The sequence below is a fragment of the Antechinus flavipes genome, chromosome 3, assembly GCF_016432865.1.
Source record: "Antechinus flavipes isolate AdamAnt ecotype Samford, QLD, Australia chromosome 3, AdamAnt_v2, whole genome shotgun sequence".
Lineage (NCBI taxonomy): Eukaryota > Metazoa > Chordata > Mammalia > Dasyuromorphia > Dasyuridae > Antechinus > Antechinus flavipes.
In genome coordinates, this window is record NC_067400.1 from 626,585,647 (window position 1) to 626,613,592 (window position 27,946).

The 27,946-nt window shown below is 38.4% G+C and overlaps 1 long non-coding RNA gene across 1 annotated transcript; it reads right to left on the reverse strand.

The window, feature by feature from the left end:
* Position 1: 1 nt before the first annotated feature.
* Positions 2-14,443, reverse strand: LOC127556647 (uncharacterized). Its single transcript, XR_007952487.1, has 4 exons — positions 12,680-14,443; positions 12,206-12,271; positions 7,310-7,456; positions 2-2,497 (listed from the first exon to the last, which is right to left on the reverse strand). It is a non-coding gene; the product is annotated as an uncharacterized LOC127556647 (long non-coding RNA).
* Between the last annotated feature and the right edge of the window lie 13,503 nt (positions 14,444-27,946).

Consider the following 27,946-nt stretch of genomic DNA (forward strand, 5'->3'; position numbering starts at 1 on the left):
GTTCTGAGCACATTCAATTTATTAGCAAAGCTAGCAATTGCCAATAAATAAAATCCAAGGCTCCTCAGTAGCCAAGAATGCATGTGACAATCAAGGCAGTTCTCTTAGAGTCAGTATAATGAAATCAATTAGCCTACACAATCTTGGGCAACACAGGCACATCTCATTTCTGACTGGTTGTTACTAAGGTCACTAATCATAAATTTATCAGTCACCAGGTGGTCTATCATTTGGAACAACATCGTCTAGAAAGTACCACGGTTGACACTTTCTAAGTGAAAACAGGCATCTTGTGGTCTGGTTGATGCTTTCTGAGGGGGTATGCTATTGATTAATGATTGAATCGAAATTTAATGGGGAAAAATTACCCAGAAAAGGGAAACTAGAATTCAGGGTTTTCTTGGTTACTAGGCAGATTACAGGACAAAATCAAGTTGTTTGTGTTTGTGGTTTTTAAAGTGTGCATAAGGAAACAGTAATGAGATTCCTTAGTTAGCGATATAAAAAAAGATTACTTTGTTGATGGAAGGTGGGCATATCAAAAAAGGGAGTCTGTTGAAAGTTCAAGTTCACATACTAAAGGACAATAAGATACACAGCAACTTGATCATTAACATATACTGATTAAGCCTTAATAAATAATACAAAACAAAGTGTAGTATCAATTTTCAATTCCACAATTCCCTGCTTTGATTTTTGGGAGATGTGTCTCACCATCTAAAAACTATGTTGATATCATCAAACGTGATCAGCATCCCTTAGCAACAGGGAGCCTCTATAGGTAATGTGAAACCCGACTGAGAAAGGATCTTCACATAAACATGAAAAATAGAAAGCATTAATTACAGAAAAAAAAAAAAAAAACCCTCAACCCCTGGACTAACTTTGTCTCTGCAATGCTACCTTGTATGAACACTTTAGTAGTCCATACATTTTACAGAAGGCCAGGGGTTAGTATGCCCTTCCTCCCAGTCAGGAAAACACCGAAGAAACCCAAGAATTGGCATTATTCCACAAAGAATTAGCAGCAAGTAAGAACAAAGGGATGCTGGACAGGAATAGGCAACCATGACTTGGGAGACCTTTCCTGGAGTTAAGTGACAAATTCAACACTCATGGGGTCCAAGGAGCAGATTTTATGAATCCTGACCATGAAGTCCAGTAATAGCTTTATTCATTACCCGGTTGTCCATGAGAGAGAACTACGGGCAACAGTGCAAGACTGAAAGCAGCGCTAGAATTCTAGCAAAAATCTGTTACAACTAAAAAGTGGCTGATTTACAGCTTAAAGCTTTAGTGCCTATGGCCGATGCATTGACAAAAATTCCCAGGGGGCAGTCCCCTTTGGTACAGAGGCAGCGGCGCATGGGGGGAGTGGGAGGGGGAAGAGAGAGGGAAGCCAGGGAGCTGACAAAGTGGTTCCGCTGGATTGCCGGCAATTCTTGATGCAGATGAAAAAGTCCAAAGGGCAAGTTGTACTGCAGTCCCCACTTGTGAAGTGCTTTCAGTTAGGCTGTCGGAAGCCACAGATGCCGCTCGTCCTTCCAGATCTGCTTCTCAAGTTCCAAGAGCATGTAGGAAGACTTAATACAAACTCAATGCAATTTAGTGCTATAATAGTTTATATGGTAAAAACCCGTTCACACCTTGTGGTTCTGATTTCATTAACAGAGCTATAAGAAGAACATCAATTTAAGAATTCCTAATTCTCTGAAGCTTCAGAGAATCTCAGTCGCAGTTTTCTAGCTTTACTTAAGCCCTACACTTGATCTTCCAAAGACTCATGAGGACTTGATTCGGAAAATAAGATCTTTCTCTTAAAACTGCAAGATAAATACTTCAAATAGGAAAATAATTATACTCTTCACAATTATTGATACAATTTACGAATGCAATTTTACGTGAAGTTTTTAATGCAATTTCGAAAACTATCTTTGTCATATAGATCTATCACATCTCCCCCCCCTCCCATTCCCCCTTATGAGAACATAACTACAACCCAGATGAAAATCATGGAATATCTTTCATATTCATATAACTCAGATGTTTCAGTACTAATAACTAATTACCTGCCATACATCTCTAGAATGTGGTTCCACTTTACAATCTGAAGGGTTTCATTCTGAGTGCTTATTATAGAAATTTGCTATGAAAGGAAAAGAAGGGACATGGTTATGATGGTATCGAGAAGCTATTAACATGGAAAAAAAATACTTAGCTCTATTTTGATTCCAGGTCAGGGTAATAGTTAAATTCCACATTATTCATAGGGTACCAAAAGGCAGGCTCAAAATTAACCAGGTGGGAAAATTTCCTGTTTGGAAAGGAAGTAGCTCAATTGGAAACCAAGTCAAGAGGATCCTACCTTCACCTTCGCAAGGTTGTCCCCTCAACTTTCTCCCAAAGGTAATCATCCACCTGCAGCAGTTCTTAAGACTGCAGAACGAGACAGCCCTTTGAATGGTAGATAATTGGGTTTGTGATCTTAACAGCATACCTGAAACCAAAACTCAGAATTATATCAAATTAAAGTCCCAGAAAACTTCACCTTAAATAGCAAAACTTCACAAAGCATTTGTTCAGGCAGGATATACATATTATGTTTATGTGCCCATAATCACCAACAGCATTGGTTACAAATCATACAGTATTCACTGATAAATAAATTTTCCTAAATTCAATATAGTTTCTGGAGGAAAAAACTCACCACAATAGGCGATAAGTTTTAATATTTATTATCTAACTTCTCCGTTAGATACGGAGTTCCCCTTAATTAGGGGGATAAATCTTAGGGCATCATCATCTCAACAGTAAATTATTAGGATTATCTCATTTAAAGGAAAATGTAACCCACTGAATATCTGTTTTTAATAATTTTTACTCTCTTTTAGTAGTCCAATGTGTAGGATACAAAATCAATTTAGACAAATGACATCAATTCCATTAATTAAAAGTAACCAGTCATTATTTTAGAAACATACAACATCAAGCTCTTTCACAGGTTCTACAAGACACCAAAAATTTATTCAATCACACTGGCTGGAGAAGATGGAGGGAAGAAGTTCTTACTCTCATTAAATTATAATAATTCTACATTTTAAAGGAAAAGTTACCACTACCACAATTTTAAAACACTTAATGCATTCATCTTAACAGAATAAGAGGGAAGTGTCTTTTCTAACAACATTTCACAATAGTTTAGAAAAATTTCACATAAAATTAAATATTTAAGCATAGTCATTTAATTAAAAGTCCATTCTGATACAATGGTCTCCCAAATTTCATTTTATATATATACACAAACAAAAACAGAAGCCTGAACAATAAAATGGGCTTTTATCTCAAGTCAAATTAAGGATATAATGACTTCCAATGTTAATCTAAAATTAAATAGCAATGGACAACATATAAATTGCTTACTATGCCAAGCATGTTATCATCATTTTATTTTTCCAACAACCATGGGAGGGTAGTGGTGGGGGGAGAGGATATTATTTATTCATAAAAAGAAAACTGAGCTGAAATAATTCACCTACAGTTACATAATTAATAAAATCCTGATGCTGGATTTTAACTCAGATTTACTTAATGAACATTCATTTTTCTGGAATATCATTTTTAGAAAATGTATTTGGTATTAATTTCTCTCATGTGCCACAATTACAATTTAATTTCAGAACAAAATTTTGAGCAAACCAAATCTAGATTTGATAGTATTTATTTTTCAATTTTCCAGAAAACCCATTGTTTTCAAGTAGCTTATAGTTTAAATTTTACAATGCTTAAACATAATTATACAAATTGAAAAGTGACAGATTATAATTGATGACTCGATTAATTTAAACAATCAAATGTAAATTAGACAGTACCTTTAATAGATGCTTTGACTGATGTTTAAAAAAACAATATAACAATTTCATTAGCTCTTTGCCAGTGAAGAAGAGCATTATCTTTTCTGCGTCAATCTGCCTCATTATCAAATGATTTGTATTTGAAAAACTATCTGCCTTCACAACTTTGGCTTCAAACATTAATCTGGGTCTTATGGAGAACATAATTTTCCCAAAGATGGAAGATAATAATAACATTTGCTATATTTTATTTTCAAATTATTCAAAAAGTCAAATCCATTTTTTTGCTTTGTTTTTTCAATTTAATCTATGCTATCCTATATCAGAATACTGGTATTTGTTTTATAAATTTGTACTTTATAAATCAAGAGATTGTACTTAGAACTAATGAAAATAGTTTTAAAGTGTAAATTTCCTAATTTCATCTAATAAAATGTTTATTTGTTTCAGATTTGAAGAAACACACTGAAATACTTACAAATTTTGTTTTGCTTTCTCAAAACTTGAGTATTTCATATTAATCTCCGTAAGCTATATACTGCTTTTAATTTGAGTTTTTGTAATCTGAACAACCTGTTAACTTCTTTAATTCTACCCTCAATCTCTCTAATTCAGAATATTATTTCAATATCTATTATATATTTCTATCAAAACAAGTTTCACAGCATTTCTATTTAACCTAATAAATTTCTGTTATATCATTGATGAAACACCATTAAATTTTACTTACTTTTCACCTGCTTCCTGATTTTAAAATCAGCTTTTGTCACTCCATGGTCAAACTGAAAACGGAGTTCTTTGGAGTTTACTAGTTGAAGTTCACTTTTTCTCTAATCAGTAAACGGGTCACTCTCCAGAAAAAGAGTGATAAAAACAAAATTTGCAGACTTGTAATACAGGAAAAAACTTTTGGTTTCTATTTAGTTTACAATGTCATAAATCCCAATAGATTGGGAGCAAAGATTTCTGTCTTCTTATTTGTGTCTCTTGTCTGCCCCCTCTCTCCCACTCCTCCCATTCTGCAATCCCCACCCTACCCTCAGATTGGCAAGAGGCAGAAATCGAGAAAATATACGTGTCTCTGTGTGTGTGTGTGTGATGTGAGAGAGAGAGAGAGAGAGAGAGAGAGAGAGAGAGGCGCGCAGGCAGAGACACTTCCCTTTGGAAGGCTTTTCAAAGTTCTGCAGAAAGTTTTTACCCTTTATTTTGTTTTCTTTTCGGCTGAACAGGCTGTAGGAAGAGGGTTAGTTTAATTATCCAGACAAAAACATATATAAACAAACATGTATTTGCCAGTAATGTTTTCTCCCTCCTTTAATTTAATCAAAAAGTCTATTTGCACAATTTACTGATTGTAATCTCAAAGCCCTTAATAAATGAAAAGTTCTTTTTGGATTAGATTGGGGCCCCATCTGGATTTTTAATATAATTTAGACTTCACTTTAAATATAATTTAGACCAGTTTTTAAGAGCCCTATTTTTAATCATTTGAATTTATCTAATGGTAGAAACAATAATTAATTTGATGGGGGCGATGTTCTCCCATTCACAAGTTTAACTTATTTACACATGAAAATACAGATGACAAGACAGATGGGCTGTTTTATGAGAGCTCTCTGGATTCCCCTATTGACCCCTGCTTTCTACAACTGGGCTTGCAGTGTCATACTCCTCCAGTGTGGGTGCAACTAAGCATATTCCAACACTGAGAGTCATCCAGCAAGACCAATAATTAATCAATAATTCATTTAGATACTGGTGAGATCTTTCCATGACAAATCCCAATTAAAAGGCCAGTTTTAGACCAAAACAGTGCCTGGACTGAATTTCTAGCAATCTTGGACCAGAGTTCACATAGTTTAACAGTGTACGTACCTTCATTACTCCTGGCCATCACATTCACTTGCCTTGACCCCAAGATTTAAGTGATTTCTATAAGCGGCTTCCCATGGGAGCACTATTACCTGTCCCTCCTGTCACCCATACAAATGACCCCGCAGTGGGGTGCCCAGCACCTGGGGAGGACTGGTGGACTTTCACGAGACATCTCCCACTCATCCTAGCAAAGACAGCGAATATGAGGATTCTTTGAACAGAAATTTGTCTTGAGCTGTTTCACTTGTCCCCTTCGTGTAGGTATTTGGGGATGTTTAAATACTTCTGAATTTTTGCCATCCAATTTCTAATTAAAAGATTTCTCTAATTGTACAGAGATGCACGTGAGAGATATGAGGAATGCCTTTGGCTAGAAGCTTATTCCCAAGCCCTGTCCAAGGGTCAGGCAGTTCAGCTGGGTCCTCTAGCCCTTGTCCTCTACTATGGCTCAGTTCCCCTGGCCAAGCAGGTGCAACTGCTTGGCAGTCTCAGGCACAGCCCCAGTCCTGAGTTCATGAGGCTAGGGTAAGCTCAGGGATTTCTAACCTGGAATCCCTTGTGGACAGCCCTTGCTATCAAGACAGCCATCACAGGGCCATGCTCAAGACACTCTTGGGGCAGCTGCTACCAACTGTAGAGCCAAGATGAGCAACCAGTTTATGTCTAGGGCGTAATAATATAAATGGGGTTTGGGAACTCCATTTGCAGCAATTAAATACGGACAAATCTCACTTTACAAAATTTGCACTACGCAAATCTGATTTTATGTAAAGGATTCTGAAAAATTTCAACCAACCACCAGTGCTTTATAAAGGCCAGGTGCAATGGGTGAGGAAGGGGCAACACACTCCAACTCCAGCTTTACCGCACAGTACGATGCATACTTTAACTTTATTTTTTATTTCACAATCGTTTAATACAATGGATCTTCATTTATTTATTTATTAAGTATGCCCACATTTTAGTACGTTTTATGACTTACATAAGGTATTATTATAACTTATTGTTAATAGGTTAAGTGAAGCAGATGGGTAGGAGTGAACTAATTCTAATCCTAACCCTAAATCTGTTTCCAACACTAACCCTAAAATCACCTCTTGGTATTACATAAAATCGTTTTACGTTGAAATCTGCCGAATGTCCACTTGGGTAAATCAAAAATTGTCTGATGAATTTAAGCACAGAGAATTTTATCAGCTGAAAAACTATTTAACTTTTCCCAACTAGAACCAAAAAGGATGCCAATGATGTTATAAAATTTGCTTCTAACTTCACTTTTTTTCTTGAGATTTCAAATTCAAGTTTCTGGAAAGAAATCACCTCGACTTCAGACTTGTTTCCACTTTAACTTTACTTGTATAGTAACTGTCTAGGTGTCCCAGAGACCTTCCTAGGTGAAGAAGAAACTGCTCTATGCGTAAAAGAGATTCCTTTGCTTTTTGGAGAGGTAAATCTTCTTCCCCTTCATGCAGGAGAGACTGTTCTATCTGCAATAGGGAATGTTCTACTTGCAGCAAAGATTGCTCTACATAAGACAAAAAACTTCCATTCTTTTGAGAAGGATCTCCCATTTAGGAGCTTACCTTGGCTCGGAAGAATTTAGGTTAGGCCCGAGGGGCAGTCCGTCCTCCGGGGCAGTCTTTTGAGAAGAGTTCTTCTGAGAAGCAGTCCCGGGGGCTGGAGGCCCTCACTCGGGTCCCATCTGGGTCGCCAACTGTCTTGATAACAATCTGCGATAAAGAGAAACTGAGGCAATAAAGTTCCGAGCACATTTAGTTTATTAGCAAAGGTAGCAATTGCCAATAAGTGGGATCCAAGGCTCCTCAGTAGCCAAAAATGAACGTAACAATCCAGACAGATAACCAATTTAGATCGATTGTCTAAACTGTCCAAATTGACTCTAAAAGAGTCAGATCAGCCTGCACAGTCTCGACCGACACAGGCACATCTTATTTCTGATTGGGCCACTAAGCACAAATTACACCTGCATCAACGTCCTCCAAAAAGTATCAGAGTTATCACTTTCTGAGGGAAAACTGACAGCTTATGGTCTGGTTGATGCTTTCTGAGGGGCATGCTACTGATTCCTGATGGAACTGAATTTTTTTTTTTTTTTTGGGGGGGGGGGGCACTATCCAAAGAAGGGAAACAGACACTCAAGGTGTTTTCTTGGTTACTAGGTGGATTATAGGATGGCTCAAGCTATTTATCTTTGTGGTTTTTAAAGGATGAATGAAGAAATAATTCCTTAGTTAGCAATACAAAACATGATTACTTTGTTGCTGGAGGATAACTTGTATTAAATATAGCACACAAGCTCAGAAGAGAAAGTTCCAGTTTACATACTAAGGGGGAATAATAATACAGAGCAATTTGATTAATAAACCAAAAACTGATTAAGCCTTAATAAAATAGTACAAAATAAAGTGGGTTATTAGTTTTCAATTCTACGCCTCTCTAGAAAACAACAATCCATTTTAATCAACCAAAGTCCCTTTATAACGCAAGTACTTCATGTAAAGGGACAGAGACAAAATGTCTATCTGAGGATAAAAGGCCCCTGAAGAAACTCTCTATCAGAACAACTTGTTGCTTAAATTCAGGAACTAAAGACAGCCTGCAAAGTCAAGGACAAGCTCCAAACAACACTATTCCATTGAGTCAATGTTCTGGAAAACTATCAGTTTTAACTCCAACCTTGAGTTGTCTGACACAAGAAAGTCAGGTGATAGTTTAATATGCTCTTAGTGTTAATGCAGATTCTTGGGTATTTAATGTTCCCATACCGTAAACATGAAACAGAAACCAATAACGAAGAAATGGGGAGAACATAGGGAGCCAGGAACATGTTAGAGCTGGACACATCGATGAAAGTTATCCAGGGCCCAGACATTAAGGGACTATCTGGGCCTATTGGTGTAAGTGAAGTATAAAAGTGATTCTATTGGTTAAAAAAGGACCAAGCAAAATGTTCTCCCCTGAGTTTTGATTAGGGAAAGAAGGGACAGCAAAACCTTTATAAGCAGCATCACCTGATAAATAGGTGACCAAATGGAGGTATTGTTAGGGGAGAAACTGACACTGAAATATGGTGAGAACGACCCCCAGAAAACAAAAGGAAAGTGTTACAGATGCCGAGGCTCTCGCCCGATCTGGCACCAACCGCTCGGTGCCTCCTTATTGTGGGCTACACTGGTTTCCCTGTTATAATCAGCAGTCATTCTCTCTCCATTTTCTTCCATCACTGGCCACAGTGTGTTTAAGGCTGTGCTCTGTCTTTGCTCCCTCAACCTCATCTTTCTTACTCTAGCCAATCTGATTGAAACTGCATCTCCAGGTTGTATTGCTGGAAGTTCACTCAGAAACACAGAAGATGCACAAGAATATACAAGAAGGGTAGCCTAGGGGCAGCTAGGTGGTGCAGTGGACAGAGCACCAGCCCTGAAGTCAGGAGGACCTGAGTTCAAATCTAGCCTCATACACTTAACACTTCCTGGCTGTCACTTAACCCCAATTGCCTCAGCAAAAAAAAAAAAAAAAAAAAGAAAAAAAAAAAAAAAGAAAGAAAAAGAAAAAAAAAAAAAGGGGGGGGGGAGGGTAGCCTAATGGTCTGTGTTGCAGCTAGCGGATAGAGCTGTAGCACGGACTACAAGGCTTTGCTTCTATCCATGCTATTAAGGGTGCCTGGAAATGACCAATTTCTCATACTTACTGATAGGATTATCCTGTCTTATCTAATTTACACATCTCTTTAATAATGGTACAGAGATAAAGGGCAGAATCCTAAATCCTTCCATCTATGCCCCGGTAGAGTTACTTGGCAAACATTTTGGGTAGAATTCCTCAGTAGTTGTTACACTACAAATGGCACCATCTTGGCCACCCCCCAAAGCCAAGAATTCTTGCCTTCCTAGGTAGTGTCAGTACCGGTGTCTCATTTTATCTCGATATCCTTGCTGACTTCTACATTCTTAATGTAGCGCTAAAAAAACCAAATGGGTCATTAACAGTCCTGTCTTTATCTCCCAATCCACAACCATCAGACAGCCACAGTCTGACCTCATCACGTCACTTCTTCATATCTACAGATTTCAAACTGTACGGCCTGATTTCCCATCCCAACTTCTTTACTGACTGGATATATTTCACTCCCGAACATCCATTCAATCTGTTCTGTATTCTTACCAATGCCTTGATTCCCTTAACAGCACCCCACAATTCGCCAAAAATATCAGCTTTCTTCTAGTACCTCTAGCATTTCTCATAAGGCTTGATCTCCACTGATAGTACTTTAAAGATGCTGCCAAAAACCTCAGTATATCTGAATTTACACAATGCTTATCTCATCATTCTACAACTCTGGATCTTTCTCTCTGGATGTTTTAATAATAATAATAATAGTTAACATTTACATGGTACTTACTATGAGCCAGGCACTTGTGCTAATTAATATCTCATTTGATCATCACAACAGAAAAGTTCTACTATCTCCATTTGACAGTTTAGTAAACTGAGGCAGGCACTTGCTCAGTCACACAACATCTAAGTATCTGAGACCAGATTTGAACTCAGGTCTTCCCAACTCCAGAATTGAAACGCTAACTTATACCCATCCGGCTAGTTTATTCATTCCTGGTTTTAGAGGGGGGAAAAAAGGTAGAAGAGGAAGACAAATTAAGAATTCAGTTATTAACTTCCTTTTTCGTTTTGTTGCCTCTGTTACAATAACTTTGATTTAAATCTTAGCATAAGCTGCTTTCTTTTGAGAGCATTTTCAGGCATTCTCCTCATGACCAACATATGCTACATCCATATTTTTCTTCTTTATATATTCCTTTCTTAGTTTACAGAAACTTGCTTTCTGTTCCTAGTCCATCAGAGAACTCTGACTTTTTTCAACATAATACAGACTCTAAAACTGGTCCTATAATACTTTTTTCCACCTTCCGCCTTTCTGCTTCCAATGCTAAAGCAAACAGTCTGTTCTTTGTAAAGATGCAAATTCAAATTCAATGTCTTCTGTGTTCTTTGTCCACAATCTGAGTTGCAGTGAGAGCAGGTTTGATAGGTAACAAATACTAAGAGAGCAACTTGACTTGTTTCTCGAAGGAAGATTATTATCACCAAGCAGCGTCAGAGAACTGGATGGTCTGAGAAACTTGCCTGTGATGGATATTTAAGGGTTTGTTGGAATCCTTACAAACTGTAAAGTCATTAGAGTTGATAGAGACAATAATTATCTCATTTAGCATGGTTCAGTAGGATTGATCTGATCTTACAAGGAGATGTTATGGGTCAGAAGAAATAAGGTACTAAGTGGAACTGATAGAGACAATGCTTGTGTTCACACCTTTAGAGAGCTCATATAAGCAAGAAGCTCTTAGGGCCAGAAAGCACTCTGGGAGGAAACCCATAATCCCACTCTCGGATCCCACAATCCCATTCTCAGAGAAGAAGCATAAATAGAGCTTCAGTGAACCAGTCAAGTTAGTTCAGCTGAAAAGATTGAGAGGGGAGCCTCAAGTGAGTTCAGCCAGAAGCCCTCTTTCGGAGACAAGAGAGATTCATTCCATCTTCCACATTTGGGCTGGCTGGAGGCTGAAGAAAGCAGAGGCAAAGGACAACTGCAAGAGCTCTTGGAACCAAGCAGAGAGAGAGGCCTCTAAGAAAAACTAACCGGGGTATTTTGGAAGGAGAAAATAAACGTTTGAACTTTTATCACCTGGCTGCGTTTGAGGTAATTATTGATCTGAACTGATACTGAGGCTGCCTCCGGAAAACCTCCCGGGGAAACCTGCTCTCAGAGAGAACTCTTATAGTTTAAAGAAAAAGATCGCCACAAGGGTTGTCTCCTCCCAGGGGAGGTAATCGATCTAACAAGGCTCTGCTGTGGCCCTAAAACCTTGACAAGAACACTAACTTCCTACACCTGGCTGAGTGGGCAACAGCAGCTTGTTTTTCTGCCCCCAGCAAGAACTAACAAAAGTCCCGCTGGGCCCTACTGAACTTAGGTCCTTCCACCCCCCAACGGGAATTGTCCGCCATCATCTACCCACACAGAAATAACCACCTGAGACCAACTCAGTAAAACCTTCCACAACCTTCTCGTTCATCGGAGCCTTCACCGATATCCTCCTCTAAATTGATACTGATAGTGCCTCTAGATGCTCATTTTAGCACTTGAAAAACAATCCCGGAAAACGCACAAGTAATTCCTACTCTTGATCTGGTTTGCAAAATGCAATTTAAAATTGTAGGAAGAGGCTGTCACCTCCTCTTCTTTTTCTGCCCTGAGAGCTCAGGCAATAAGTACTGAGTGGACACGAGCTAGTTGGGAATTGGAGGAAAAGGGAAATTATTCATTTTGGAAGAAATCCCTCATCCGCACGAACCAGTTCCAAAACATGGGGGAGGAGGGAGTCAGGATGTACTGTTAAAAATGCAGGTTTTAATCATTTTGGTCACGAACTCCAACTCACCTGAAAAGTGGCTGGCTGGATGACAGGGACCATTCCCTCTCCCTTTTGGAAACAAATTTTTCGGATCTGCGAAGTAGAGACCAAGCGTCAAGAACATATTTTCTGGAAACTCCGGGCAGGAGGCAGAGGTCAGGAGAATGGGCGTCTGGGGCTAGAAGATGAGACTGGGGCTCGGGTGAATCACGGGTGATTTAGGGCCGTGGACCTCCAGGACCAGGAAGCCGGAGCGTGCCGGAGGCGGGGATCCCGAGCAACCCCTGACCCCATTCCCAGACCTCCCTTCCCCCATCCTCCTTTCCTGGAGACGGGGGTGGGCCAGAGCTCAGCGCTTCCTGTCTCAACCCAAGACCGAAAAAGCAGAGGGACGGGTCCGAGCGCGACGACTCTCAGGAGCAAAACTTCTGACCAGGAGAGGGCGAGGGGTGGGGGGAGACGCGTGCTTTAGGCCAATCGGACCCTTCAGGAAATACTCACCACCTAGGGCCAGGGGAGACTGGCAACGCGCCTAACGTGGAGCAAGTAAGAACGGAAGTGTGCGCAGGAGCCTTCCCTTTCCGGGAGTTTTACGGTCGCCTCGCCTGTCAGGCCTAGGGAACAAGACCTACGGCTTCGCTTGGACTTCTGGGAAACGTAGTTCTGAAATCAGCGGAGCCGTCTTGGGTGAATGCGCAGGCGCGTTACCTGCGGAAGTGCTCGTGTGCGGGTTTATCTATTAACGAATCCTCTAAGTCGTTTGTGTAATAACGGTGGCAATAACGATCGCAATAAACCCTTGTTGTTTTTCCTAGTTATCGTTTCTTTTTAACACCCTGAAATGAACACTCCTGTGCTACAAGAACAACCAAAAAACGCGCCAAGCTCAGGAGGTGGGTAAAAGGGTTTGGGGTCAGAGACGCCTCCTCCCGAGTTCGCTTTCCCTGGGCAGGGGTCGCGTCCTCCACCCCTCCACAGGGGTCCTGGGACTTCTGGAGAAACTTGATGGGCCTCGCGAGGCCGCCTTCTAAACAAGAAATGATTCAGATGAACGGATAGTTTGCCTGTCAGACTTTCCTCCCTTCTCCAAAGATTCTCTTTTATTTTCGTTTTTATTTTTCCTCTCCTAGTCTTACCCTTTGGTTCTGATTTTTTCTGTCTCAATATGATTCATAAGGAAATATGTAAAAAAAATTTAATCAATGTACATGTATAACCAGGAAAAACATGTGTTTTTATGTGTAACTGGGGAAAATTAAAAAAAAAAAAAAAAGACCGGATTCGGTTACTTGGCCCTGGATAAAGGCAAATATTATCTGGTGACCAACATGGTGAAGACTCTGAACAAGTGCATCAGTTTGGACACGTCATCCAGCCTCTAACGTATGGGTGGCTGAAGTAGGACAACCCAGTAAGACGAAACAGCAGACTCAGGACACAAGTTTAATTTATTTCAGAGTGAGAAAATGGTGTTTGCAAACAGAAAACCCCCCTTCCCCCGCAGAAAGGGTTTAATGCTGCTAAGACTGGGGCCACTTATATGCATGAAAGGGGTTGTCCACAATGATTGTCTTATGACTTGTATTATGAATGTCCACAATATGTATTATGAATTCTTAGATCTTGAGATAGTTTTCACAGTTAGCATTTCCTGGCACAATATAGGTATTTCTGGGTCTTGTGGCAGTAGCCATTGTCTCAAATCTTAAGGACTATTGATAATACCAGTGTAGCAAGTGCTAGTTAGAAATATGAGGTGTAAGGCACAATGAGTGTAAGGCCTTCTCTTTGCCAAAAAGTACTTCTATTTATAAGAGATTATGGACAAAATGAAGAGGTAATAAAAAGATTTGGGAGAGAATATAATTAGCAAGGAAAAAGAAAATATATTTCCCCAAATAAAAAAGTCTTCAATAATTAACATTGAAAAAGACAAGTTCCCTAGTGGAACTCACAATTAACCAGGAGAAAGGGAATACTCCCTGAGGCAGGAGTATGCCATTCATTGGCAGCCTAAATCCACAGAGGAGTTGAGCAGAATAATCCCAAAAGGAGTTAACAAAAAAGGAGGATTGATTGGTGGGCTAATCTTAAAAGGGATTTATTTCCCTAAAAGTGTTAGCTATTCAAAGGAGAAAGATACCATGAGGCTATGAGAATCAAGAGTTCTGTGACTGGAACAGAAGTATGGTACCTGGAGCAAGGATTGCAAACATGTGATGTATGACCCTGGGAAATAAGGGGAGCTAAATCCCTTAGTGACACTTTTGCCAAAAAGTGAGATCATTCCAGGGCCAAAGATGATCATTATGCTAAACTCGGCACAGACTAATTTCTAGACCTTAGCTCTAGGAAACAGGATATCTCCAAAATATTTTGATAAGAAGAATATTTTTAAAGTATTGTTACCATCTTGTACTGTGATATATATGGAAAGGTACTACCACTTCATTAAGGCCTTAAGAAACAGAAGGATAGGAAGGGAACAAGAATTGCAAAGCATCTACCATGTGCTAAATACTGTGCCAGGCACTGTGCTAAGCACTTTTAGAAATAATATCTCAGTTCATTTTCAGAACAACCTTGTGAGATAGATGGTACTACTATCTCTCTTTTTCAACTGAGGAAATAAGCAATGAGAATTTACATGAATTATCCAGAGTCACATAGTATAAGAGGATGGATTTGAATTTAAAGCATCTTAATTTCAGGCCCAGTGCTCTATTCACAGAACCATTTAGTTACCAGTGAAGATTCTACTTCTAATTTCATGGGTAGTTTAATTTTCTTTATATTTACATAATACTTTTTTCGGTCTCCATTCAACTTTTCTCCAAAAATCTCTTACCTAACTTTTCTAAAATTGTATTTATCTCGTTAACTTCTTATTGATTTTGTGGTTTGATTTATCTAGTTCTGAGAGAGCAAGGTTGAGATCCCCCACTGTTATAGTTTTGCTGTCTATTCTTGTATTCTCAATTTCTCCTTTAGGAATTCGGATGCTATACCACTTGGTGCATGTATGTTTAGTATTGAGATTGCTTCATTATCTATCCTGCTCTTTAGCAAGATACAGTTTCCTTCCTTATCTCTTTTAATTAGATCTATTTTTGCTTTTGCTTGATCTGAGATCAGGATAGTTGCCCCTGCTTTTCTTACTTCACCTGAAGCTCCAGCCTTTTGCTTTTACTCAGTATGTATCACTGTTTTAAATGTGCTTCTTATAAACAACATATATTCTTGATTTTAATCTACTATGCGATCAGCTTCTGTTTTATGGGAGAGCTCATCCCATTCCCATTCACAGTTAAAATAACTAATTCTGTATTTCCTGCCATCTTGTTTACCCCAAGTTATGCTTTTCTATTTCCTTTCCCCCTTCCTCTCCTCCCCAGTATTTTGCTTCTGACCACCACTACCCTCAAATAGCCCTCCCCCTTCTCCTTTCTTATACTTTTCCCCTACTACTTCTCTTTTCCCTTCCATTAGCCTTCCCCTTTCTTTTCCCCTCCCACTTTCCTATAAGGTGAGACCAGTTTCTCTGTGAAACCAAATATGTCTAATATTCTCTCTTTGAGCCAAGTCTGATGAGAGTAAGATTCACACAATGTTCATCCCCCTCCCTTCTTTCCCTCAAATATAATAGATCTTTTTTGCCTCTTCATGAGATATAATTTCCTTCATTTTACTTCCATTTTCCTTTTTTTCAAGTGCAATTTCCTTTCCACTTCTAGTTTCTTTTTCATATTATCACAATAAAGTCAAATTATACCCACACTAGGTATTTATTCCCATAACAGAGATATAGATTTCAGGAGTTCTTTCCTTTTTGATTTTTATGCTTCTCTTGAGTTCTGTATTTGGAGCTCAAATTTTTTGTTCAGCTGTGGTTTTTTCATCAGAAATAAATGAGATTCACCTCCATCATTCAATGTCCATCTTCTTTCTTTTGCTGAAGCTCTTCCAAAGTATCTTCTTCTGGAAATTTGTTGTACTCCAAATATTTGTGGGTTTTGTCCCTCCAAAACTAGTCCAGAGGCTTAATTTGCTGTTGATTTGAGGGAAGGTTGGAGGAAGTCACATAAAACTGTGTCTAACATCCACTCCAAAATCTTGGCTCCGCCCCCACCATAAACAACTATTATGGCAAGAAGGAAGTCCAATACATAAAATCAGAAGAGAATGATTTGAAAAAACAAAGCCTTAAAGAAAAGTGCATCGTGGACATGAGTGCAATCAGAATTCCTAGAAGATATAATGCAAGAGTTTAAGAAGAGCAAAAGGGAGTAGAATCAAGAAATCAAAGTGAAATAAAGCATTTTTGATTTGCTCACCCAGCACATCTTCACAATAATCTAGAATAAGCACTGGAGCAAATTCTAACTGGAAAAGTCAAGAATCACATCCCAGCACAAGAAACAGGTTGTGAGAATGAGCAAACAAGAACAGTAAAAGAGAACCCAGACATAAAGAACTACTATTATGAAAGTCATCTCACATAAAGGAGTGCACAAGGAAGAATTTATACAGTTAAGGAGACAATGGGGGGTGGCAGGGTTTTGATAACACTTGAACCTCATTCTGATCTGAATTGGTTCAAGGATGGCAGGATACACACATACACACAGTTGGGTACAAAATTCATTTTACCCAATAGAGACATATGTAGAAAGTAGGTTAAAGAGTGGAGGATAAGGGGCAGCTAGTTGGTGCAGTGGATAGAGCACCAACCCTGAAGTCAGAAGAAACTGAGCTCAAATCTGGTCTCAGACACTTAGCACTTTCTGGCTGTTGGAATACATGGGAGAGCTGTTGGAATACATGGGAGCCACCTGACAGTGGCTGCTGGAGATCCAACCCCAAATGGAGCTCCTCTTGTTAGAGGATGATACAAGGAGACTGAGAGGCAGTTGTGTTCTCTGACTTCTCTGACTGAAAGGTTGTTGCCTTGTTTGACCTCTTTTCTCTTCCTTCTGCCTCCAGTTTATCTCATTCCTAGTCTACAACATCTGTGTCAGCAAAGAGCTGTCCTGCAATTCCTTCAGATGCCATAATCCACAGCTGTCAAGGCTCTTGGAGAATTGATCTGTCCCTGGCTGTATGACCCTGGGCAAGTCACTTAACCCGAATTGACTCGCAAAAAAAAAGAGTAGAAGATAAGAGGGAAGGTAAGTTAAAGGAGGCAGTGCTTAGAATACAGACTATTAAATATAGGACAATGGTTTTTTTAAAAGAAAAGTATTTTTAAGAGAATAGGATAGAGGGAAATATATTGTTATCATAACTGTAGATGTGAATGGGATGAATTTATCCATAAAATGGATGACAGCAGAATGAATTAGACCCAGAACCTAATAACATATTTTTAATAAGAAACACATTTGAAACAGAAAGATACACAGAATAGTTAAAATAAATGGTTGGAGTAGGATCTATTAAACTTCAGCTGAAGTGAAAAAAAAAAAGCCAGAAATAGCACTCATGATATCAGATGAAGCATAATCAGAGAAACTACATTTTGCTAAAAAGTATTATAGACAATGTAAATTCTGAACATATATGTACCAAATGGCATAGCATCCACATTGTTAAAGGAAAAGTTACATGAGTTCAAGAAAAAAAATAGTAAAACTATAATACTATGGGACCTTAATATATCCCTCTCTGATCTAGATAAATTGAAACACAATGTACAAAAGAAGTTAAGAGGTGAATAGAATTTTAGAAATATTAGATATTAGAGATTTCTGAAAAATATTGAATGGGAATAGAAAGACATGTATATAATTCTCAATTGTTTGTGGCATTTTTTGTACAAAAATATTGACTGTGTATTAGGGCATAAAAACTAACAAATACAGAAAAGCACAAATTTTAATCTCTTTTCAAACCACAAAGCATTTAAAATTATGATTAAAGAGCTGCTAAAGCATAATTTAAAAATTAGTTGGAAATTAAATAACAATGCTAAAATAGGTGGGTCAAAGAATAAATCATAGAAACAATAAATAATTTCATTGCAAACGATAACAGTGAAACAACAGTGAGAAGGTAGTCAAAACAGTACTTAAGAGAAAATTTCTAACTCTAAATGCTTCTGATGGTAAAAAAAAAAAAAAAAGAAAAGAAACAAGAAAGGAAGGAAAAGAAAAAGACAAGAGTGGATCGATGAATTGGGTATACAACTAAAAATCCTGGAAAGCTAAAAAATTAGAAACTGCCACTTAAACATCAAGATATAAATCCTGAAAATCAAAAGAAAGATTAATAAAATTTAAAGTTGTTTAAAACTCTAGTGAATAAAACTAGGAGCTTTTTTTTTTTTAAGATAATAGGTGTCACTAGTTAATTTCAGTAAGACATAGAAAAAAGAATAAAACAATTAAGATATTTTTCAAGGACAGTAGAGTGCTTATAGTTAAGCACCTACTCAGTGTGAGATAATGATTCCCTATGATAATGTAATGGTTGCCCATGCTCAGTGTATTGTAGTGATGTAATTGTACTGAGGTATTTAAGGGAGTCTCAGCCATAGAAGGCTCTCTCAGTGACAAAGAAGCCTCTCAGCCACAAACACAAGAGAAGACACCAGACTCCAGATTCCAGACTCCGGACTCTTATCTTTGACCAGCCTCATGGTGCCTCCTACCTCCTTCACTCTTCCACTAAGACCAAGGGCTTGGGCCGATCCCAGGATCCTCTAGAAAGTTAGCCCGGACATTATACCCAAATATATTCCATCAAAGTCCAGTGGCAAAACAAAAAATAACTGACATGGTCCTAGGATGACATGCAGTCAGTGATGACAGACTGGAAGTCAGCAAAGAAGTCAGAATTAGCTAAATAGGTCTTAGAATCATATGAATGATAATGGGAGATAATGGGGAACTGATGGAATCACCAAGTAAGAAAGTCACCAAGTAAGAGGGTTCAAATAAGAAATTTGCATCTAGAACACTCTATAATCAGTCATCAGCTCATTTCATACCACGTCACAACCTAACCATTTCAAATTGGAAGACCCTGTTTCCCAACCCAACTTTTTTCCTGTTCAGACAGATCTTTCATTCTCCAACATCCTGTTTTATTTCGGAATCCAGCTCCAATGAGTGACCAAGGCTGGGAAATGAAACCAAGGGCCAGGTGGAAGACAGGCTATGCAGTCTTCAAGTTTATTTCTCTGAGAGTCAGTTATATATGTTCACTGACATCAATTGCTTTTAGAGTCAAATACACAATCCACTTTGATATTCCTGTATCCACTTTAACAAAAATGTCTTTCCACTGAAATGCAAATAGTTAGACCTGGACTTTGGCAACTTCAACAGAATTGTAAACAGTTGTGATATTCATCAGAGCAGAAATTGTCATACCTCCTAAATGTCTTTGATCTATAGTGGAATGCCTTTTCCTGTCCTAAGTTCAAAGGCATGTCTTTGATCTATTATGTAAATGAGTTTGCATTTTGCCCCAGTTGCAGGAATCCTTTATCAAGCTTTTGAACAGGTCTGTATCTGCATGAAAATATTTATTGGAAGAAATTACTGTACTTCTTGGCCCTCTCTAGCTTTGTCTCTATCTTGATATTTAAATTCCCTAAGCAACACCCACAATTAACAAAAACAAAATTAACAAAAAAAATTAGTCTATATCTCACTGCACCTATCTTTATGGCCTCATATCCACGGTCAATTACTTTATATATACTATAAAATGATCCCAGTCTATCTGAATTTCCATGTTTGTCTCACCAATCTGCAACTCTGGTTCCTTCTGTCTGTTCCAGCTATCTGGCCAGTTCCAGGCAGAAAAAAAGTAAAGAAAAAAGAAGCACAAACTAAAAAAGTCCTGACCCATTACAAATTTGTGCAACTGAGTTTCTATTTTTACTTATATTAAGGAAATATATTGGTCTCTGATCTGAACCCTAGCACATTTTCATATCTTAACTGTTTTCTCTTCCACAATGTGAAAGTTCCTTATGGGAAAAGACTTGTGATCCCTCACAGCATCTAGCTTAGTTCAGAGTGTTTAAAAGTAAACAAGCCAGGTTTTGGTCAATAAATTAGCTAGGAGTCTGAGGAATGAGAGGCTAGGCAAATGGAAAATTTTCCTTGTGGAAAGCACTGATTGTCAGGATGGCTTCAGTCTCTGCCTTCCAAGATAGAGGAAAAAGTCTGTGCTCTAAAAATGCACTCATTGATTCAATTCAATTTCAATGGAAAACTCCCACTTCACCTGAAAGCTGATTCTAAGATGAGAGGATGATCCTATTCCCGCTTTGGAAAATAACAGAGTTCTCAAGAGGCAGATCTGGGAAGGAGACTTTGAGGATGATTAAGACCAACATTTTCTGATAGCTCTAGGCATGAGGCAAAAACCATGTGAAAATGTTTATTTTATTTTTTTCCAATTACATAGAATAATTTTTAACATTAAAAAATTTTGAGTTCCAAGTTCTTTCCCTTGCTCCTCTAACCTCTTCTTTGGAAAGGCAAGTAATTGTACATATTTTATATACATGTAATTATGCAAAACATTTCCATATTAGCCATGTTGCAAAAGAATACCAAGAAAAATAAAGTTTTTAAAAAATATGCTCTATCTGCATTCAGATTTTATCAGTTCTTTCTTTGAAGGTGAATAGCATTTTTCATTAGAAGTCCTTCAGAATTATCTTGGATTATTGGATTTCTGAGAGTAGCTAAATTATTCACAGTTGATCATCACATGATATTTCAATTACTATATACATATTGTTCTCCTGGTTCTGTTTATTTAATTTTGCATCAGTTCATGTAAGTCTTCAGTTTTTCTGAAATCATCCTGTTCATTATTTCTTACAACACAATAGCATTTCATCATAATCATATATAACAACTTATTTACCCATTCTTCAATTGATCACATCCTTTTAATTTACTTTTTTTTGTATCACTAAAAGTTAGCTCCCCCCTTTTAAAATCTCTTTGGGATATAAACCTAAAAGTGGCATTGCTGAGTCAAAAATAAGTGGACGATTTTATAACCCTTTGGGTATAGTTCCAAATCGCTAAGGAGCTCTCAATCTAATGGGAGGGAGAAAATAAGCAATCAAATACATATAAAATAAGGTATCTACAGGGAAAGAGGGAAAGCACCAGAATTTAAGAAAGATTGGGAAAGGAGGAGGAGAAAGAAGAAGAGGGAGAGGGATAAGAAGAGAGGGAGAGGAGGTGAAAAAAAGGGGAATGAGAGGAGGAAAGAGCAGCAGGTGGAAGAGGAAACGGGAAGGGAGCGGAGGAAGGCGGAGGGGAGGAGGAAGAGGAGAAGAGAAGGACGGGGCCCAATGAGAGGGTGGGAGAAGAGGGAGCAGGAGACTCTCATGAGGCTTCAGGCAGACTTTAGGAAAGAAACCAACACCCTGGTCAGCTCTGCTTGATCCCTTCGCTCTCCAAGGTACCCGAAGGAGCTTCCACAGTTACCTCCCAGGGCTTAGCTTGGACTTCTGGGAAATGGAGTCCGGAGTCGAGATGATGCGTGTGCGCATGCTCCAAAAAGCCCCTGCTCCAGGGCCTCTGCTCCAGGTTGTTGGGGGCTCCACAAGAGAAGTGAAGCTAGCCAACTTCCCCCGATGTCATTTCGCTGCCCCAGCTCTCCACCTTGGCTCCCCCAGCACACCCCTCTGCGGTTGTGGTGTTTCATTAGTTCATTAAAATTCCTGCTTTAAATGCCTTTTAGTCGTAGTGTATGTAGGTAGCATGAGTGTACGTGAGTGTATCGTTCACCAGAGCCGCTAGGCGGCGCCAAAGCACACAGAGCGCCGGGATCAAATCTGGCCCCAGCCGCTGGCCAGCTGTGACCGTGGGCAGGTCACTTCCCTCTGTCGGCCTCTGTGTTCTTCTATAACGTGAGACAATCGGGGGCCCCGCGGGAAATAACATGAGGGCCCGTCCAGCGTGGGACAGGACGAGGATCACCAAACCACTGAGGGAGCTTTGCCTGAAATGACGCTTGTGCAGAGCCGACTTTACTGAATCTAGTGATCTAGTGAGTCTAGGATCGTTACCTTTAGGGACCTGAGGCATATTACCATACATTTAGTGACCTTAGGTTCATTACCCTACATGTAGGGACCTTAGGCTTATTATTTAGTGACAGGTTCATTACCATATATTTAGTGACAGGCTCATTAACATATATTTAGTGATCTTAGGCTCATTACCATACATTTAGTGACCTGCGGCTCATTACCATATAGTTACTGACAGGCTCATTAACATATATTTAGTGACCTTGGATTCATTACCATATATTTAGTGACATTAGGTTCATTACCATGTATTTAGTGACAGGCTCATTAACATATATTTAGTGATCTTAGGCTCATTACCATACATTTAGTGATCTGAGGCTCATTACCATACATTTAGGAACCTTAGACTCATTACCATATGTTTAGTGACAGGCTCATTACCATATATTTAGTGACCTTAGGTTCATTACCATATATTTAGTGACCTTAGGCTCATTATATATTCAGTGACCCTAAGTTTTATTGTAATATTGTTAGCGGTCTTAGGTTCATTATACTATGTTATACTATTTTTAGTGATCTCATTATAATATATTCAGTGACCCTAGGTTAATTATATTTAGTGATTATAGGTTCATTGTACTATATTTATTATACTATTCATAGTGATCTCATTATGCTATTTAGTGACCTTATGCTCATTATATCCAGTGACCCTAGATTCATTGTAATGTATTTAGTGATCTTATTAAGTTCATTATACTATGTTATACTATATTTAGTATCTCATTATAATATATTCAGTGACCCTAGGTTAATTATAATATAGTTAGTAATTATAGGTTCATTATGCTATATTTATTATACTATTCATAGCAACTTCATTATGCTATTTAGTGCCCTTATGCTCATTATATAATTATACTACTATACTCATAGGTTCAGTATAGTATAGTTAGTGCATAACACTATATTTAGTTACCTTAAGCTCATTATAATATATTCCGTAACTCTAGACTCATTATACTATATTTAGTGACACTAGGCTCATTATATTTAATGACCTTGGGTTCATTATAATAGATTTAACATTGCAGGTCATCCATACCACTTGCATTGCCCCCTGGGAAATCGAATGAGCACGGTCCTTCTTGTCTTTCATTTTCACTTTCACCACTCTGCCCTGGTTGGGCTGCTTTTCACTCCCTTATGGAGAGCCTACTGGGTGTGTTACCTCAAATAAAATGTTTTTGCTTGATTTGGTGACAGCCTGAAATCTTTCAGAGGACACAGACACACATCCTGTCCCCCAACAGTATTTTTGATGAGAAAAACCCCCAAAGCAGTCAAAAAGAGTCCCACAAGAACAAAAAATGATTAAACAACAAATCCTCTTAATTAACAATTACACAGGGTGTCAGTCAAGACGGCTGAGAAAAGCACCCACTCAGCAAAAATGAGTATAATGCTTCAGGAAAAAGGTGGAAATTCAAACATTCAAAATGAAAAGACTAGAGCAGAATGGAAAGTGTCATTTTTAAAATACAGGACTCAGGGGAAGCAGAAGGAAATAAACAGGAAAGTGATATCATAAGAGACTTTATAAATAGTTTATCGATTTATACTCCCACTTGGAAAGATGATATTTGTAACTCATTAGAACTTTCTCATTATTATGTAATTAGAGGGCACAGGTGTGAATTGAATATGAAGGAATAGTATCTTTAAAAAATGAAATTAAATGGTAAAAACAGAATGTACTGGGAGAAAGAGAAGTGAAAAGGTTTGAATTACTGAATAGATGAATTATGGTTTGAAGTATCATAAAAAGAGGCAAGAAAAAGCTTTTACAGTGGAAGGGAACAGAGGGAGGAAAAGGAGAGTGAGTGAACCTTACTCTCATTAGAATTCACTCAGAGGAAATAAAATACAATTTCAATATGGGTACAACATTCTATCTTACCCTGAAGGAAAGGAGGGTAATGGGAAGAAGTATATGTTTTAAATAGGTAGAAAAAAGATTTACATGGTATAGAAGGAAAGAAATCTAAGTGAGGACCCTCCAAGGAGGGATGGGAACCAAAAAGGGTCTCATGCAGACAAGGGCCTAGAGCTGTCTTTAAAAATCAGGAAAACTAAGAACAGAAGTGAGAGGCAGAGCATTTCAGGAACAGGTACAGCCAGTGCCATGTTCCAAGAGCTGCAAGTAGCTGGATTTTAGAGTGTGTGCAGACTGTCAGGGTAGGGAGGAACCAGGCTGTGATGCACTTTAAATGGCAAACAGAGGGATTTATAGTTGATGCTGGAGGTAATTGCAACTGAGCTTATTGAAAAAGAAGCAATGGCTTGGCTCAGTGGTGGATGGACTTGAAGAGACTTGAGGCAGAGAACACTTAGAAGACTACCAGAATAATCCAAGTGAGATATGATGAAGACCTGAATTAAGATTCTGAGTGAAGAAAAATGGATGTATATGAGCGATGTCATAGAGGTTTTTTAAAAAAAGGCAAGATCTGGGATTGGATTGCATATGTAGAGGAAAGAGTCGGGGACGGCACTGAAAATTTGAGTCTTGGTGACAGGGATGATGGTATCCTTGACAATAACAGGGTAGTTCAAAATAGGAGACCTTAAAGGAAAAGAGTCATTTTGGGCACGTTGAATTAAATTTGAGATGCCAATGGGACATCCCATTCAAAATATTCAAGATGGGGTGTGTGACTGGGGTTGAAGAGAGAAGGGGGTAGATGTATAGATATGGAAACCATCTGCATAGAGATAGTGAACTTACGAGCTTTTTGTTTTTTAAACATTTACTGGGGAAAAAATAAACAGTTGTCTTAGACATACATTATACACCAAGTACTTTGGAGAGAAGCCTGGACATGAGCCAAACCTGTCTTCAATAGGAGATAACTAGGAAGCATAGAAGATAGTATGCTGGAACTAGAGTCAAAAATTGTTTCCAACTTCGCGACCCCATTTGAGATTTTATTAGCAAAGATACTGGAGTGGTTTCCCATTTCCTTCTCTCAGTTCATTTTATAGATGAGGAAACCAAGGTAAACAGGTTCAAGTGCTTTGCCCAGCATCGCAGCTAGTGTCTGAAGCCAGTTTTAAACATAGGAGGAGGAGTTTTCTGATTCCAGGCTCAGCGCTCTATCCATTTGCCGTCTAGCTGTTCAGAAAACCTAACTTCAAATCTTCCCTTTGGACACTTTCTATGTGGCCTTAGCTAAGTCATTTAAATTCTATAAACTTCAATAGCCTAATCTGGAAAAGGAAGACAATAGCAGCACATAGTTCCCAGGGTTGTTTTAAGAATGAGATAGTATTTACAAAATGCATTGAAAGGCTTAAATGTTATTTTTTATGAGGAATTCTCCCTAAAATTCTGAGAGATGGAGATGTAAAGTGCCAGAGTTTAAGGGAAAAAACCCAGACACCTTTTTTAGGAGCCAGATTTGCCCTGGAATGAACCTAGACTTTGAGTGTCTGCCTAGAGTAGAGGGAAAGGAGAGATATTCTAGCAGTGGTTATTTCATTACTTTCAAAGATCACCCGGCACTTCCCATTGAAAACCGTCTCTGATCTCCTCACATGTAAGTACCCTTTCCCTTTTCAAATAACATTATTTGTGCTTGTTTAAACATATAATCTCCTTACAAAAAATCCTTTTGCTGCCCTGTGGCCACTAATCAGTTTTAGAGCTGGATATTAGTACAAGTTCATTTTTGCAAATAAGAAAGTTAAGCACTAATAAACCAAGTGAGCTAGTCAAGGTTACACAACAGTAGGGATATAACCATTGGATTCACCTTTCCTCCCACTGCACCATCTATCTCCCTATGCAGTTCAGCTTTCGTTTCTTCAGTTCCTTAAGCATTTTCAACCATTGCTTGACATAACGACACAATATTTTAATATTTGGCAAGCGCTTTACAAACATTTCATTCTTACAGCAACCCTGGGATACAGATGCTTTTATTATCTCCATTTTACATATGAAGAAACTGAGATAGAGGCTATGACTCAGAGCTACAGCTATTAAGTGTCTCAGGTTGGATCTGAATTCAAATCTTTTCAATTTGCTATCTATCCAATCTGCTTTCCACCGCTGCTCTATCCATTGCATCATGAAGCTGCCTCTGGACATCACTTGGGTATCTAATACACTGGAAACTCAACATACCCAAAAAACCTTTTAAATCCCTATTTCTTTGAAGGATATCATGATGTTTAAATTCATCCATGTTGATGACTTAAGAGCCTCCCATTAGAATACAAGCTTGAACTTCTCTAACACAGTGCGTGGCATACAATAGGTGCCCATATCCAGTGGGCAGCTGGGTCTTGCCAATTCCATCTCTTCATTATCTCACATCTGAACTCTTCTATTCACACACATGAAAAACTATACTAGGGAACAAATCCAGCCATTTTGGAGAGCCATCCGGAGGTAGGCGCACAGGACTACAAACCTGTGCATCCCCTCTGGCCCAGCAGTGCCTTTACTGGGTCTGCATGCCAAGGAAATCATAAAGGAGGGAAAAGGACCCACATGTACCAAAATGTTTGTAGCAGCTCTTTTTGTGATGATAAAAAATTGGAAATGAACTGGATGTCCATCAATGGGGAATGATTGAACAAATGGTGGTACATGAAGGTAATGGAATAATATTGTTCTATGAATATTATTGTTTAATTAAAAATGAATAATAAGCTGATTATAGAAAGGCCTGGAAAGATTTACATGAACTGATGCTGAGTGAAACAAGCAGAACCAGGAATACATTATGCAGAGTAACAGCAAGAATGTGTGATGATCAACTATGAAAGACTTGGTCCTTCTCAGTGGCTCAGTGATGCAAAGCAATCCCATAGACTTTAGACAGAAAATGTCATCTGCATCCAGAAAAAGAACTAAGGAGACTGACTGTAAATCAACAGATGTTATGTGCACTTCTTCTGTTTTATTTTATTTCTCCCATGGCTTTTCCCTTTTACTCTGATTTTTCTCTCCCAAGATGATTCATAAAGTAATGTGTATTAAAAATAAATTTACTAGAAAAAAAGAAATGCTACACTAGACTACATTTAAAGAAATAACAGAGTCAAAAAAAAGAACTGATAGTTCTGCTTTGTAAAACCATGTCTGGAGTACTGTGTTCAGTTCTAATCACCATAGTTTAGAGACTACAAACTAATGTTCATCCACAAGATCATCCCCAGAATAGTGAATAAACTGGAAAATATTAGAATCTGTTAGAACTACAAGAAGAATGTAGGGAGGTGGGATTTTTTTTTGGGGGGGGGGAGGTTGGCTCCAGAAGATAAGAATCAAGAGCAATGTTGCAATGGATAGAAGTTGTGGAAAGACTGAGTGAAGCTTTATGTAAGGAAAAGTTTCCTGACAATTACAACTATCTAAATGTTGAAAAATTTCAAATTGTGATTCCCTTTCCAAGGAGTGACCAGATGACTATAATAATGGCACAAGTGAATACTAATCCTAACTGGTCAGCTCTGGGTTCAACTTGATGACCCCAGATTCTTCAAAATAGCTTCTGTGAATGCTCTTTTGTTAATGCTGGAGTCGTGGCTGAAAGCTTTTAACCAGTCGCTACACTCAAAGAGTTTCTCTCCAGCAAAAACTGGACAATGTTAAGGCAAAAGTCACAACGAAAGGTTCACAATATGGTAACTGTATGGAGAAGTCAACCAACTTTTCAGTAATGTAGTGATTACACAAG